Source organism: Neolamprologus multifasciatus, chromosome 23 (assembly GCF_963576455.1).
Source record: "Neolamprologus multifasciatus chromosome 23, fNeoMul1.2, whole genome shotgun sequence".
Classification (NCBI taxonomy): Eukaryota; Metazoa; Chordata; class Actinopteri; order Cichliformes; family Cichlidae; genus Neolamprologus; species Neolamprologus multifasciatus.
The window spans coordinates 778,106-792,291 of NC_140460.1; the positions used below are offsets into that span (position 1 = coordinate 778,106).

At 43.2% G+C, this 14,186-nt stretch overlaps 1 long non-coding RNA gene across 1 annotated transcript; it reads left to right on the top strand.

Annotated features, from left to right (window-relative positions):
- Positions 1-203: 203 nt before the first annotated feature.
- LOC146490602 (uncharacterized) lies at positions 204-13,619 on the top strand. The gene is made up of 2 exons (XR_014872601.1): positions 204-288; positions 12,489-13,619. It is a non-coding gene; the product is annotated as an uncharacterized LOC146490602 (long non-coding RNA).
- The last annotated feature ends 567 nt before the right edge of the window (positions 13,620-14,186 follow it).

Genomic DNA, 14,186 nt, shown 5'->3' on the forward strand with positions numbered 1-14,186 from the left:
TAATTACGTAAGGTGCAACATTACAAGTACATTTAAGCCTGCTGATAATCCACCGCACAGAAGCGCAGAGAATTTGGAGCAGGCTGTGCACAAGTGTGTCTGGTTCAGTCCAACTCTTAAAAAGTGCAAACCAGCCATTCAAGACATCTGCTGCAAGCTGACCAAGAAAAGCACATAAGAGTTTCCACGATAGTGACGCGCGGAAACAGATCTGCACCACGACTTTATGAATGGAGAAAAACGCAACATCAACTCCGACTAGTTGAAACACAACAGATGGAAAAATAGGTGAGTGCGCTCTTCATTCCGCTATACTCTCCAAGAAACCACACTAAAACTCAAACAAGGCGAGCGATGCATTATCTGCAAAACGCGACGAGCCCATTTTAACACCAAAAAGCCGGTTAGAGGGAAAAGTGCAGCATCCGCGCTTCAGCCGTTAGCGTTCTTAGATTTTTCCATCTACCTTTGTGCATCTTCAGATGGCAGCCATGCATATAAAGAGATAACAACGGGCTGCTGGAAGAATGGTCAGAGCCATTGATAAGCAAACGTTAGTGTTGTCAAGAGGTACTAATACCTTGCAGCAGTCGGAGTGCCTTGGCGTCGAGGAGCCCCGTCGGAATTCGAGACAGGATATGTGCCCCCGAATGGAATATTGAACTATAGCCTTGTGAGAAAAAGAGAAAAGTTAGGGAATTGCCCTGTTTGGGAGAGGGGAGGGGACACAGAGTGAGGCAGACACTGGGCGAGAGGGGGGTAGTAACGGACTGCAGGACAAACCCACATTCCTCAAGACTCCTAGAGTTGTTATAACAGGGGCCAAGTAGCTAAACCTCCACACTGTGGCTGACATAGCTCCACTATCATCACCGAGCACAAAACTCCCCTTCAGGCTAAAGTGATGAGATAAGAGCTCCTCAAAGGAAATATTCTTGAATGCCGAACGAATCACAACATCAGGCAGTGGAGACAGAGGCAAAAGTGCCAAATGGTTCTAATGATGTTGGTGATCAGAGCTTAAAATACTGAGATTAGGTTGTTGTAGATATAAAGTTTTAAAAACGTGGCTCTGATCACAGACAATTAATTTTTATTTACATCTAAGTATAAAGCAAGTGTTTCAAGTGTGCACTTGCTGTTCAAACAGATTTATCTGTTTACTGCCTGCCGGTGGCTGACACATCCTTTATTGCCACAAGTGTTGGTAGGAAGTTAGCATTCATGGTTGGTTATATTGGTCAGGACAGCTGAGCAGGTCTCAGAGCTGAACTGGTTCAGGGCAGCTCTACAAAGGAGACTTTTTTAAAACAAAGTCTCATGAAAATGAAGATTCAGCTTGGCTTAAACACAGCAGTCAGTTGCATTTTCATAACTAATTCACTGCTAAGGAGAAAGGTGGGGTTGCAGTTGCACTGTCAGTGAGCTCAGGCCAGTGTCCGACCAATTTGCCTGCATGTGCAAAGATAATAAAGGAAGCGAGGTGTGCTTGAGTTTAAAAAAATCTTCTTTAGGTTCCTCGAAAACGTTTCTCGTCTTGGATGAGAAACGTGGTCACGAACCAGCTGCCTTCTTCTTAAGCAGCTGAGACGAGACTGAGAACCAACTTTTAACCAACTTTTAAACTTTTGACGTGCAGATAAAAACATCGGCAGCGAAGAGTTACGGCTTTCATGGTGCATTACGGCACCTCCGAGTCATCTGAATATCCCAACCCTGACCCTGTTTGGAGAGCTATCAGAGTTAAAAGAAGCACCGTGTGGTTTAATGGAACCACTAATGTTTCTGAATACTGGTATAAATGCTCCTTTGCCACGTGACCAGCACCATTAAGCCCTCCAAAGACCTCAAACTCTTTGGAGGAGAACGAGCCGATGGGGTATTTACAGGGGACACTTTGTCTCCTGGTTGTTCGCACATCGGTTTGGTATGCGTCATAAATGGTATTTTTACACAACACCTGGTACCTGGAAATGCTTTTTATTTCCCTAAACATCCTCCACTTGAAGCCTGACAAAGGAGCTTTGTGGTTACATCTTCGGCCCGTTTTCGAGGAGAACATTAACAAAGCTGGATAATTACGACCATGTGCGCGATCCTTTTTTTGTCTCTGCAGGACACAGCATGATCTAAATTTGCCAAACTGAATGCTGGCGGTGAGGATTTCCGGAGAAGAGATGATGTAAAACCACTTGTGATTATCACGGGATGTATTTAAGTTTTATTGTTACTTATTTCCACATCGTGTTCACTGGTAGACTTTGTGTGCTCTTGGCACCAAACGCCAAACAGCAATGAAAGTATTAAGCCATATTCCCTTAAATCGGATCTCAGCGTTGCCGTTTTCTCTCCTTGGAGGCTGAAATAGACACGCAAACTTCCACATAGTTGCTTCATGCTGTTGGACATGGCAGGACGTTCTAGTTGGGAACATGCAGCATGCTGTGGGACCAGCTTTTGACATGCAGCAGAGTTACCCAGGATGATTTGCAGTGTGCTGCAGGAGCTCTCGGGGAGTCTCACAGTCTCACACTGACACAATGAAAGACTGGGACGACTAGAAACAAAGACCCTCAAGGAGCATTAAGCTCATTGTGTGTGTGTGTGTGTGTGTGTGTGTGCCTCCACCCTCTCCCTCCACCCTCTAAACAGGACCACATTTTGCCCAGCATTGATCTGGCTATAGTGAAAACACACCACTGTCTGGAGTGCATTGTACTTTTGGAGCAGGGACATACTTTTACTGCCCCCCCTCTGCATTCGCTCTCTGTCACTTTCCACATGTACATATGTACACATGTGTAAACACGCCCTCACACAGGCCTACCATGTGTGGACCAAAGGTAACAATGCACGGCTGCAGGAGCAGTCGAATGGAAAGACCAACGAATGGTGTGCACTGATGTTTCCAGTCGAGGTCGATGTTCAGCTCAACACTTGCACATTAATTCAATTCAATTCAATTTTATTTATATAGCGCCAAATCACAACAGCGCCTGCCTCAAGGCGCTTCATAGATACAGAGAAAAACCCAACAATCATATGACCCCCTATGAGCAGCACTTTGGCGACAGTGGGAAGGAAAAACTCCCTTTTAACAGGAAGAAACCTCCAGCAGAACCAGGCTCAGGGAGGGGCGGGGCCATCTGCTGTGATTGGTTGGGGTGAGAGAAGGAAGACAGGATAAAGACATGCTGTGGAAGAGAGACAGAGATTAATAACAGATATGATTCAATACAGAGAGGTCTGTTAATACATAGTGAGGGAGAAAGGTGACTGGAAAGGAAAAACTCAATGCATCATGGGAATCCCCCGGCAGCCTACATCTATTGCAGCATAACTAAGGGAGGATTCAGGGTCACCTGGTCCAGCCCTAACTATATGCTTTAGCAAAAAGGAAAGTTTGAAGCCTAACATTACAAGATAAGAAGGTAAAAGAAGCTTTCAGGTTTATTATTACTCCTTGAAAAATGGTCCCTGTGAGACTCGTGGTCGGCGTTGTGGTGACTACATGGGCTCACGCTGACAATAGAAAGCCATTTGTTTCACACGGACCAGACTACATCATCGTCTGGCTCCGAACCAGCAGGAATGTGGGAGATCGGCCGCTGGTGTAGAGCTCGGGGTTCCTCTTGTAGCTGACACGATATGAGAGATGAGAAGCCAGTACAGGAACCAGATGATGTTTGGATTGTCCTCACATGAACATCCCTCTGCACACATAAAGCCGCGTACGCTTCAGTTCCCACACCTCACAGAGTCCACGTCTATGTCGGCTTTGATCGTCACTCACAGACTCAGCAGTGTCTCTATGACTGTGTTTCACCTGCACTCGTGTACTAGCTGAATTCTCTCCCAGTGCTAAAAGAAAGAACCACAAGACACCACCAGTGTGTGATGGAGGCTTTTAGATCCTCTTTAATCCAGGAGAGCCGTTACCGAGCCAAATCACTTTCCTGCTGCACTGCTGCCCAACGAGGTAACCTGGTGCACACGCAGGACGAGTATCTTACCAAAGCTACGACTGGATAACTAACAGTTAACATTCACAAAGTTTAAATTCCCATTATCATCTAAAACACATTAGTTCAGAGGTTGCTGCAGGCACAGTGCACACACAGTGAACAAGCATGTTTGTGACACTTCTAGGTTTCAAACCATCAAACTAATATTAATATTTGACATAAATAACCCGATTAAATACAAAAATGCATTTTTAAATTATGACTTTATTTATTAAAGAGAAACAAAACGATCCAAACCTACCTGGCTCTGTGTGGAAAAGTAATTGACCCCCCCAAACCTAATAACTGGTTGTGCCACTCTTGGCAGCAAGAACTACAATCAAGCGTTTGCTGGCAGCGAGTCTTTCACATCACTGTGGAGGAATTTTGGCCCCACTCGGTTTTGCAGAGCTGTTTTAGTTCAGCCTCTCTGGTCCTGTTAGAGGTCCCACTGAAGTCTGCACTTTGACTAGTATTTCACATCGCTGTCCTCCTGTACAACCCAAGTGCTCTTCAGAACACAAACGCATGGCTCAGAATAACATCTGATGATTTGAAACATCAGAATAGGAAGAAAAGAAGAAAAACAGACTTTTATGAGCTGTTTGCTCCTCTTCTAACCTCTCGGTTGGCACAACCTCATCCTCGTCCTCTTATCTTGGATATGAGTGCGGGACTTCAAGGCAACAGGTATTTAAGTTTTGGAGATGCTCTTGCTACAGAGCTGTAATTTTAAAGCATCAGTTTAAAAGGTTGTTCGTGGCAGAGCTGCTGCAGTTTTTTATGATTCCTATCAATTAAACTTTAAGGTGTTCATTTGTATTCAGATTAATTGAGGCATATACGTCACAGGTGAGGAGACCTGTCCACCAACAGGCCTGTTCTCATCTCTGTCTGAGCCTATTGTGGTGCCTACTGTGTGCCGAGAGCGATTTCTGGGTCACAGAAGGAATGAGAGAGGAGGGACGTTAGAGACCTCCTAGAGACCCGGTTGAGTTATGCTTCAGGCCGATGTTCAGCTCAGAGAGTTAGAGCTAAGCTGCCAGCAGACCACTTTCAGAGCACTGGCGACACTAGGACAGTGAATACTAACCTTAATAAAGTGTTTGCACATGTGCCATACATGATGAGAAGGAATAAGTGTTTATGCATCCTGTGTCTTCAATAACGAGACAGGATGCAGGATCATGACTGCTCTGATTGCTCAGTTTAATCACGATTACCGGAAAGTCAAAGTCCTCACAGAGAAAGAATTTCAGAAATTTGAGTGCAAACTTGTTTGAGAGCATCGCTGACTGTCACACTTTATGTTCATACGGAGACATCACAGCGGTCACAGCAGAGCAGGGAGATGTGTGTGTCTGTGTGTTAGGGTGGGGCTGAGGGTTTTTAAGGATGATGTCTGGGTTAAAAGGTTGGTGTCATCATGATCTTGGGGTTTGTGGTTTCCCAGCAGGGGAACTTGCGGTTCCACTTGTGGTTTTTTCTCTGGCTGAGTAAAAATATGATTATTGCACGACACACACAGAAAGACACACAAACTCATTCAGAATTTGACAGACACACAGTCTTACTGCATCTCACATTTTTTTCCTCTTACCTCTTCATCGAGCCTCACTCGCCTCGTCTCACCTGGAGCGTTGCTTTCCTCGGCTCGCACAGCTGTGTTGCCCCAGTGATGCAGTGGGAGAGGAATGTCGAACTTCAAAGTATTACACGGGCAGAGACAAAAGATGTCAGTGTTTGGGTGGGGGGATGCGAATACGTGATCTAATAAAAGAGCACAGAAACACATTGGTCCGTTTAGACAAGGTTAGGCTACAGAGGATGAGGAGGAGGAGGGAAGACCTGCCTCACATGTCCCCACCCTGCTTTGTGTGCGAACCAGGAGCGGAAAGAGGCGGGTATACACGTGATGCTGCTCCCCAGTGACAGAGCGCACTGCAAGCCTGCAAAGCCTGCTTGGCCGTGGTAAAATGACTCTTCAAGAATACAGCGGGGCTAGAAATGAAGAAAGGCTGTTGTGTATGAGACAGATGGAGCGAGGAAGAATTCGGTTTCAAGGGGTCCACGGAGCAAAACGTTTTGGATAAGAGCAGTGAAATTCCACAATCCCTGTAACTGCAAAAGGCAGAGGTTGCAAACGTGAAAGAAAGAAATGTAAAGAGAAGCAAAGCAAAGAGAGAACTGGAGCGAGAGTCCACGAGAGCGGAAAGAATCCTCAGACTGCTCGCTAACAGTTTGAGGGGCTAATGGCTTTCAGATGTGTGACAAACTCCTTTTGTATTTTCAAAGGAGCATAAAACATTCCCTCTCAGAGGAATCCAAACAACGGCTGGAATCCACTGACTGAAAACTCACAACAGCCGTTACAACAAAATGTTTATCTCATGTTTGCTCACGTTTCAAGCATTATATGCCTCACGGCCTCAGACAGGCCTGTATTCTTCAAAAACCATCTTTCATTTTTGAGTTTCGCCATGTACGGTAACGTTGGGTTTCTCTCTCTCTGAGAGCGCTGTAATGGGTGCGAGGAGCTGGGAGTGGGTAGCGTTCTCCCTATTTCCTGTTCAAACCTTGGGGGAACGAGACTTGGATGAGGTGAGGTCATTTCTTGTTCCAACTGTAAAGTTGGCTGCAAAAGGGGGAGGCAGCCGAGCGTTTCCCTGACCAGCCTCGTGCACATTATGGCTTCATGGAGATGCATATGCATTTTAGCCTTAAAAATGAAAGAGACCAAGCTTCCTAAGAACAAGCAGCATAAGCAGCTTAACTCAGGTTAAAATCAAATTGGGAAACTTTGTGAAAATATGCACATTTGCTTTCAAGTTAAGTTACAAGCTACATCTCCAAAAGTTGATTCTGTTCATCAAGAAGTCACTTGGATGAGTGATGAACTTACCTGGATGATTGAGCATGCATCAAGACGTTACAAGCTAGACACTGCTGGCTGTTAAATATGAGGCTACAGTTAGCAACATGCTAGCTTAGCTTAGAAGACAAACTAAAAAAAAGGAAATATGGGAACAACTTGTCACTGACTTCATGTTTTGAAGCCTTGGACGTTTGCACCACTGCAGTTTTGTTTTTTGGATCTTTCATTGACCACGTGTGGAAATAAGACAGTGGATGCTATGCTATCAGCTAACACTGGCTAGCTTGGTTAGCAAGCTGCGTCCATAGACTGATTGGGAGTGTCATACATCTGCTAATTAGTTTTGAAAGAGAAACAAAAGCCAAATTTTACTCTACAAAAGAAGTCAACCATAGACTTGTTAGATGACCCGTTTGGAGACAAATGCAATTATTGCAATGAACATGCGATCTTGTTGCACTTGCTTCAAAGACCAATGATCACTGTCTTCAGTGACTGTGGTTTGTGCAAAATGCAATCTGTTTGTAATAATGCAGCAGTTAACTGTGATAAAAGTCACAGAAATGTTGCCGTCTAAATACAAAGAAATTCACTGAATTTCACATAAATTTCTTATAGTCACAGTCCAGTCATAAATTCCTCCATAAATTGCCAAATAGTTGCTGCAGGATGGCAATTTAATTGCAAAATGACACAGACAACCTTGTTTTTATATAAGGGTATAATCAGATCGGGAGATTTCTTGTAGTATATTTTACTGTATACAGTGCTATTTGTACATAATCCGGTCGTAAAGTCTGACGTTACTAGCCGTGTCTGGGCCTAAACTCCGCTGCAGGTCCATATATCAAACGATCACTATGGCATTACTGAGAGTTGAAAAACTGTCTAAAGACTTTCATCTTTAATAAAATGATCAGCGTTCTGCTCTACCAGGTGTAACAATTGAGTTTAACATCCAGGCATCCATGAAAACGGAATTTATGACATTTAACGGAGTTAGAAGTTAGCAGGAAGTTAGCTCGCTAGCTTCCATCTGAATACAATATAGCATGTCCTGACTGCGGGGTTTTGGAAACAAATTAAAACCTACAGCTCTGTTATCACTTCCAACATAAATGAAGACAGAAAACTAAACAGCAGTGACGTTTGCAGGGTTACTGAAGTTTGGCTAGCTGGTATATAATGATGTGCTACGTGACCGCTAGCGACACAGCTATGTTAGCATAATATAAACAAGCTAACTTTTTTTCCACTGGATAAAAGTTAACGTGAGTGTTCTCGGTGGTCAGGAACAAATGTAATCACATGGCAGGATGCTGTAAAAGGACCAAACTTCAGCCAGGAGAACAACTGAGATAATCCATCCACAATACGAGGTTAGTCATTCATATACTGCTGCATGGGCTGGGCTGTGGTTACATCCTAAGGTCTTAAAAACTGAGCTTAAATAAATGATTAGCGGTAATAAAAGCCGAGGGAGGTCAACAGTGATCACTGACTGTTTTAGGAGCTTTTTGAGATTAAATAGAAGAAAATACAAAACATTAAACATGTTAACAACACAAAAGCATATTAAACGCAGACTACTTTAGGCCCGGAAGTAGGATTCGTCACGTCATCACTTAACGACCGGATACAAATTACTCTTGTAAAGTACTTTCCTAATTCTCCATTTTTAGCAGTTTTTCTTTTTTCTATTTTTTAAATTTATCTCTAATTCTAATTCTATCTGACTCTTGTGCTGCTGTAATGTTAATAAAGTCCACATTTGTTAAATTTGCAAAGAGACCAGTTGCAGCTGTTGTCAAAGATGGACCCCAGTTGTTTGGAGACAGTTTGCCTCTCATCAAGCAACCCGTCCAATCACCTTGCAGTCAGCAAGCATGTGATACCCCAGAGACTGAGGTTGTTGCATTTGCTGATCTCATACATGAGAATTTGACTGATCCTCTCATCTAACTTCAACCTCCATCAAACAGACGCAACCTTACTGTAAGACAGACATTCATAGATCCCAGTCACTGGATGGAGATTCTCATATTTAGATGTGAAAATACTCATTTCAGTGTTCTCATACAAACCACATGTTGTCCACACTACTGTGTAGATTCATGTTTTTCTTTTTGGTGTTTGAGCATTTGCTGTTGAAAGTTTCCTACATCTACTGCCTCAGATTCAGGACTTGATGTAACCAGTTTTACTGTAAAACTATTCAAAGTGAAAAGTTTTTTAATAAAAGCTTCCAAGAGTTTTCCTCCAGCCCAGCCTCTGCGGTCAGTATAGAGCATTTCATATTGAGGTGTGGTCCTCCCAGATGATTTATGCCACAGAGTTAAAAAGGAAAATGGTGAAAAATGAACGTTCGCCCTTCTTCTCCCCCTCTCGCCGGCTGTTGGATTGGGGGAAGGGCTGCAGCGGCGTGCTAGGAAATGGAGTCTGGGTTCTGAAAGCATGTGTTGAGTAGAACCTCAGTATAATAGATTTGATATGTAATCCTCCCCGCTTCTTAAAATGTTTGCACTTTAGCATGTCATAAACTTGTCATCTCCAGTTGGCGGAGCAGTAATTTGCACATGCAGATAAAAATGTACTGAAGTCTTACATTAGAAAAGACTTAAATAGCTGTTGAAGTTTAGAGAAAGCTGTGCTCATTGTAATTCACATGACTTTATGACAACATTGTTTTACACGTGCTGGTTCTTCCAACCCTGATGTTGTAATTCTGCTTTTTTTGTTTTTTGCTGTGAACTTTGCTCTACATCCTTCTTCACGTCTTCACCCCCAAAAACGATTTTACACAACATGATTGCATTAAATGCTCCTGACAAGAATCTATAGCAGGAAAAATAAAAAATGAAACAAATTATGCAAAGATTTACGAAACAGTGAGTCATGCCCCGCTGTAACATGCTGTTACTCTAAAGCGGTGGTGGATTGTTGTGACGTCCAAACTGTTCGCATTAACAAAACAGACAGAAGTATTGGCTTTTGGAGGAAGATTGATGGCAGCTGAAGGTCTAAAGCAAAGAAGAAGCAGCCCACATGTGACAGTAGACAGCTACAACATGCAGATACCTACAGACTACCAATGCATTACTGCGCTGAACACTTCAGGATCATAGAGGAAGCCTGTGTTGTTTTAGTGGCTGCCGAGCATGCTAGCTTCACTCCTGCAGAAGAACCGAGCCTGCTGATTAGCAGACAAACGGAGCTGCAGCCGCCCCAAACACATGTGTTTGTCTCGTAGTATATGTGCACAAACACACTCACATATATACATGCATACCTTAGAAGGCTAAGTGTGTGTTCTGGTCAATTTATGGGTTGGAAAAGCCACAAAAATCCTTTTATGAGTGTGAAACCCCCGTGAACTCTTTACTCCCGAGAGCAGGTGTACTGGACAAATGGGAGAACAGGATGTCCAGGAAGAACCAGCCTCCTACATGGCAGGGAGCTTCTGTTATCTCGCGGTTGTGTCTTGTTTTTGGAAAATGTTTTAACGGGAGTCACAGAGCTGAAGACAAAGGAGCAGTGGGACAAATCTTTATTGTACGCCTGAAAGAAACGAACAAAAACAATAAAGGATGGGGTGTGGGTACGGGCACCGAGGGCTATGTTAACAATAAGAGAAAGAAAAACATATACAGTATACGTTCTGATACAACAATCCGAGAAAATGCCTCTCTTGTCCTCTTTATGGGAAACTGAAGGCCTGACCCTAAATTGACACAAGCAAATCCTGTTGTACCCTGTGACCGTCTGCGAAACATTTGTTTAGGGTCAAACTTTCATTACTGTAAGACATGTGAGGCCCTCTAAAGCTGCGTATCAATGGACCACCCAAGCACAAACCAAATAAAGGGGTCGGGTTGGGGGGGTGAGATCTAAAGAGGTGATGAGTTGATTTTCACACTCAAAAACATCTAATTTAGACAAATGGTTGTGACACATGAAACTTTGTGTGAACACAGGACTACATGGGCAAAATGTTAGTAAGGGTTTACACGTTCACCTAACAGGGAAAAGATCCGGGGGTTATCCCAGGAGGAGGCACAAATCCCTTCAGTGTTGCCTCAGGAAGAGCATCCGCCGTAAAAATCTGCCAAATCCAACATGCAGAGCGACCCACTGTCATGACCCCGTTGTGAATATGCGAGCGACCCAAAGTCGCTTAGCTTGGGCTTAAAGCATCAGGTGACCAGCTGTGTTTACTACATCTGAGAGTACTTCCCATCATCTGCCGATGCTTTGCTAATGTACACAGTGTTTTGGAAGCTAGTTAGCTTAGCTAACTTTCTAATTTCTACACCTTCATTTGGGGACTTTGTTCTTTGGTCAGTTTGATCACATACTGTCGTCTTTATTCAAATACCTGCTGCTCAGTGTATGGCTTTTTGTCTGCTGATGTGCTACCAGCTACTACCGTAAACCCTAAAAACAGAGTCAAGCTGAGCTGAGCCGAATAGATACCAGTGGAAACTGAAACAGTCGAGCTCACGAGAAGGTTGTTAAAATTGCAAAGAAGGAGAAATTTTGGATGAGCGAGATCAAGGTTCTTACTGTCAGTGTTTTACTAAAAAGGTTACTCCAGAAAGTTGCTGCACTTTAGCATTTTTGTCTTTTTTAAAAAGAAAAACGGGACATTTTCTTCAGATTAACAAAGGAAAGTGCAGATAATGAGCTGCCAGTGCTTTTCTGTACTTTCTTTTTTCCATTTCTTAGTCAAGGCCCAAAGAGCCAAGCTGAAGGTTTCAGACACCACAGCATTTCTTTATAATGTGGAAACACTGAGACATATTGTTGAAATTACATTTAATCTTCTAAGGACATCTCAGGGATTAAATGTGGAGTTAAACGAGTTGAGAAACACTTCAGAGGCTTCTAACAGTAGTTTCACTTATCTGGCTGTATGTGCTCCACGATGTTCTCAAAGTACAGTTTGACATGTTGTGCGTTACGCTAAAATGTACATTCACAAGTATGCATTACATTTGAAATCCCACTTTTGAATACATAACGGGGGGAAACGTTACATTAAAGCGCTGCAGGCTTGGACCATAATCCACAATAATACACCCACATCATTAAGAGTGTTCATGACTCGATGTTGTGACAGAGTAAACCAAAGAAAGAGCTCTGTTTATCCACCAGTTGTTTTTTGTGGTCTTTCACCGAGGCTAAGCTGGTCAGTTTGTTTCTTCTTTTGAAGATTGTCATGTTATTGCTGTCTCTCTATTTTTGGTCTTTTACCTTCACATCAGCATCAACATCTCTTTGGACCTCATGTTGAGGAACTATGTACAAAAACATTGGAAATATAAATATTTGCATGTGTGTGCAAAGTCCAGTTTAGTGTCTTAAACCAGGTAAGGGTGAAGCCTAGCAGCTACAACAAAAATGAGCTATGCAGAACAGCTTTTAATAATATTTATTATGACGATCATTTCCTTTTGCCACACTAACACACAAACATAATGACATACGTCTGCTGTAAAGGTTGAGTTGCTCTTGGAGACACCCTCAAGTGGCCATTCAATGAACTGCAACTCTGTGGTGGCATTTCGTGGATTTAATAATGAAGTAATTTATCTATTTATTTATTTTAGCATGTGCTCCTCAGACTCTGGGATCGATCCAGATCGACGGGCAGGAGTTAAAGAAGACCACCCAAATACCTCGGTCCCTGGTCTCGGTGGATGGCGAGACGCTTCCAGATGTGCGCTCACGAATCAACGCAGCATGGCTAAATAGCACGAATCCACCAGCATCCTGTGTGATAAGAGGATGCCTGAACACCTCAAAGCTAAGATCCAGAAGATGGATGGACGCAATCACCGAGTGGATCTTGCCCCAGAGTACACCCAAGATCGATCCAAATGGAGAAGAAAGAGCCACGCAGCGGACCCCGTGCTGGGAAGACGCTAGGAAAGACAGACCTATATACTTACCGTATTTTTCGGACCATAAGGCGCACCGGATTATAAGGCACATTAAGTGAAACAAAACAGTCAGATAAGTCAAACTTTACTCAACTCATTTTTCTTGCTTCCTCCACTTCCGTACCGTTGATTTATGAATGTTGAATTCTCTCCAGCTGCTCTATTCCCATGTTGTTGCAGTACAAGTTTGGTCCGTTTACAGCATCCTGCCATGCGATTGCATTTGTCTCTAACCATCAGGAACCCTCACGTTAACTTTTATCGAGTGGGAAAAAGTTAGCGTTCATCCTCCAGCTTCACTGTTTATATTATGCTAACATAGCTGTTTTGCTAGCGATCACGTAGCACATCATTATATAGCAGCTAGCCCAACTTCAGTAACCCTACAAACGTCACTGCTGTTTCGTTTTCTGTCTTCATTTATGTTGGAAGTGATAGCAGAGCTGTACGTTTTAATTTTCTCAGAAATCTCTCAGTCAGAACATGCTATATCATGTTTAGGTGGAAGCTAGCGAGCTAACTTCCTGCTAACTTCTAACTGTTAAATTTAATAAATTCTGTTTTCATGGATGCCTGGATGTTAAACTTGTTACAACGCTGATTATTTTATTAAAGATGAAAGAATTTAAACAGTTTATAGCTCTCAGTGATGCTGCAGTGTTCGTTTGACTTTGTGACCTGAAACTGACGGAGTTTAGGACCCAGATTCCTCCGCGAGGCTCCTGACTACGGTAGCCGTAATGCTCCAATAATCCATCCAGCCGTGCGGCTTCGTAGCTTAGCAAAGTCGTGCTAAAACATTTTTGACAGATGTCTGAGCGCCGTGTACCACATAAAATCGGTTCGAGGTCAGTAAGCACAACCAGAATTCATACATAAGGTGCACTGTCGATTTTTGAGAAATTTTAAGGATTTTAAGTGCATCTTATAGTGCGGAAAATATGATATTTATTAAATTATTTATTGGCTCCATGAGCTTGCTGCTTATAGTTTTTTTCTTTTTACAAAGATCTGAGAATCCTTCTTTGCACATCTGCCAAACATGGTTTCTCTTTTAAGGCAAAGGCTGTAAGCATAAATGGACGTTCTGCTTTTATCTTTATGTTTGAGTGTAAGGACATACAATCGTATTCAGTGACTCCCTTGGTCCAAACCACAAGTAGCCACTCTAGCCATAGCCACTCTCCAACATGTGTTTCCTTTGCTCTGACAAGTGTGATCCTGCTCAGCTGGGCTATAGCTGTTTGTCACCCAACTGGAGCTCCAACACAGGGCGCTTTGAAGTGATGCAGGCCCCCCACATGGAGAAAGCAGTGCTGTAGGTGTACAAGCAGACAGAGGCCCGGGGGTGGGACACAAGGGGTT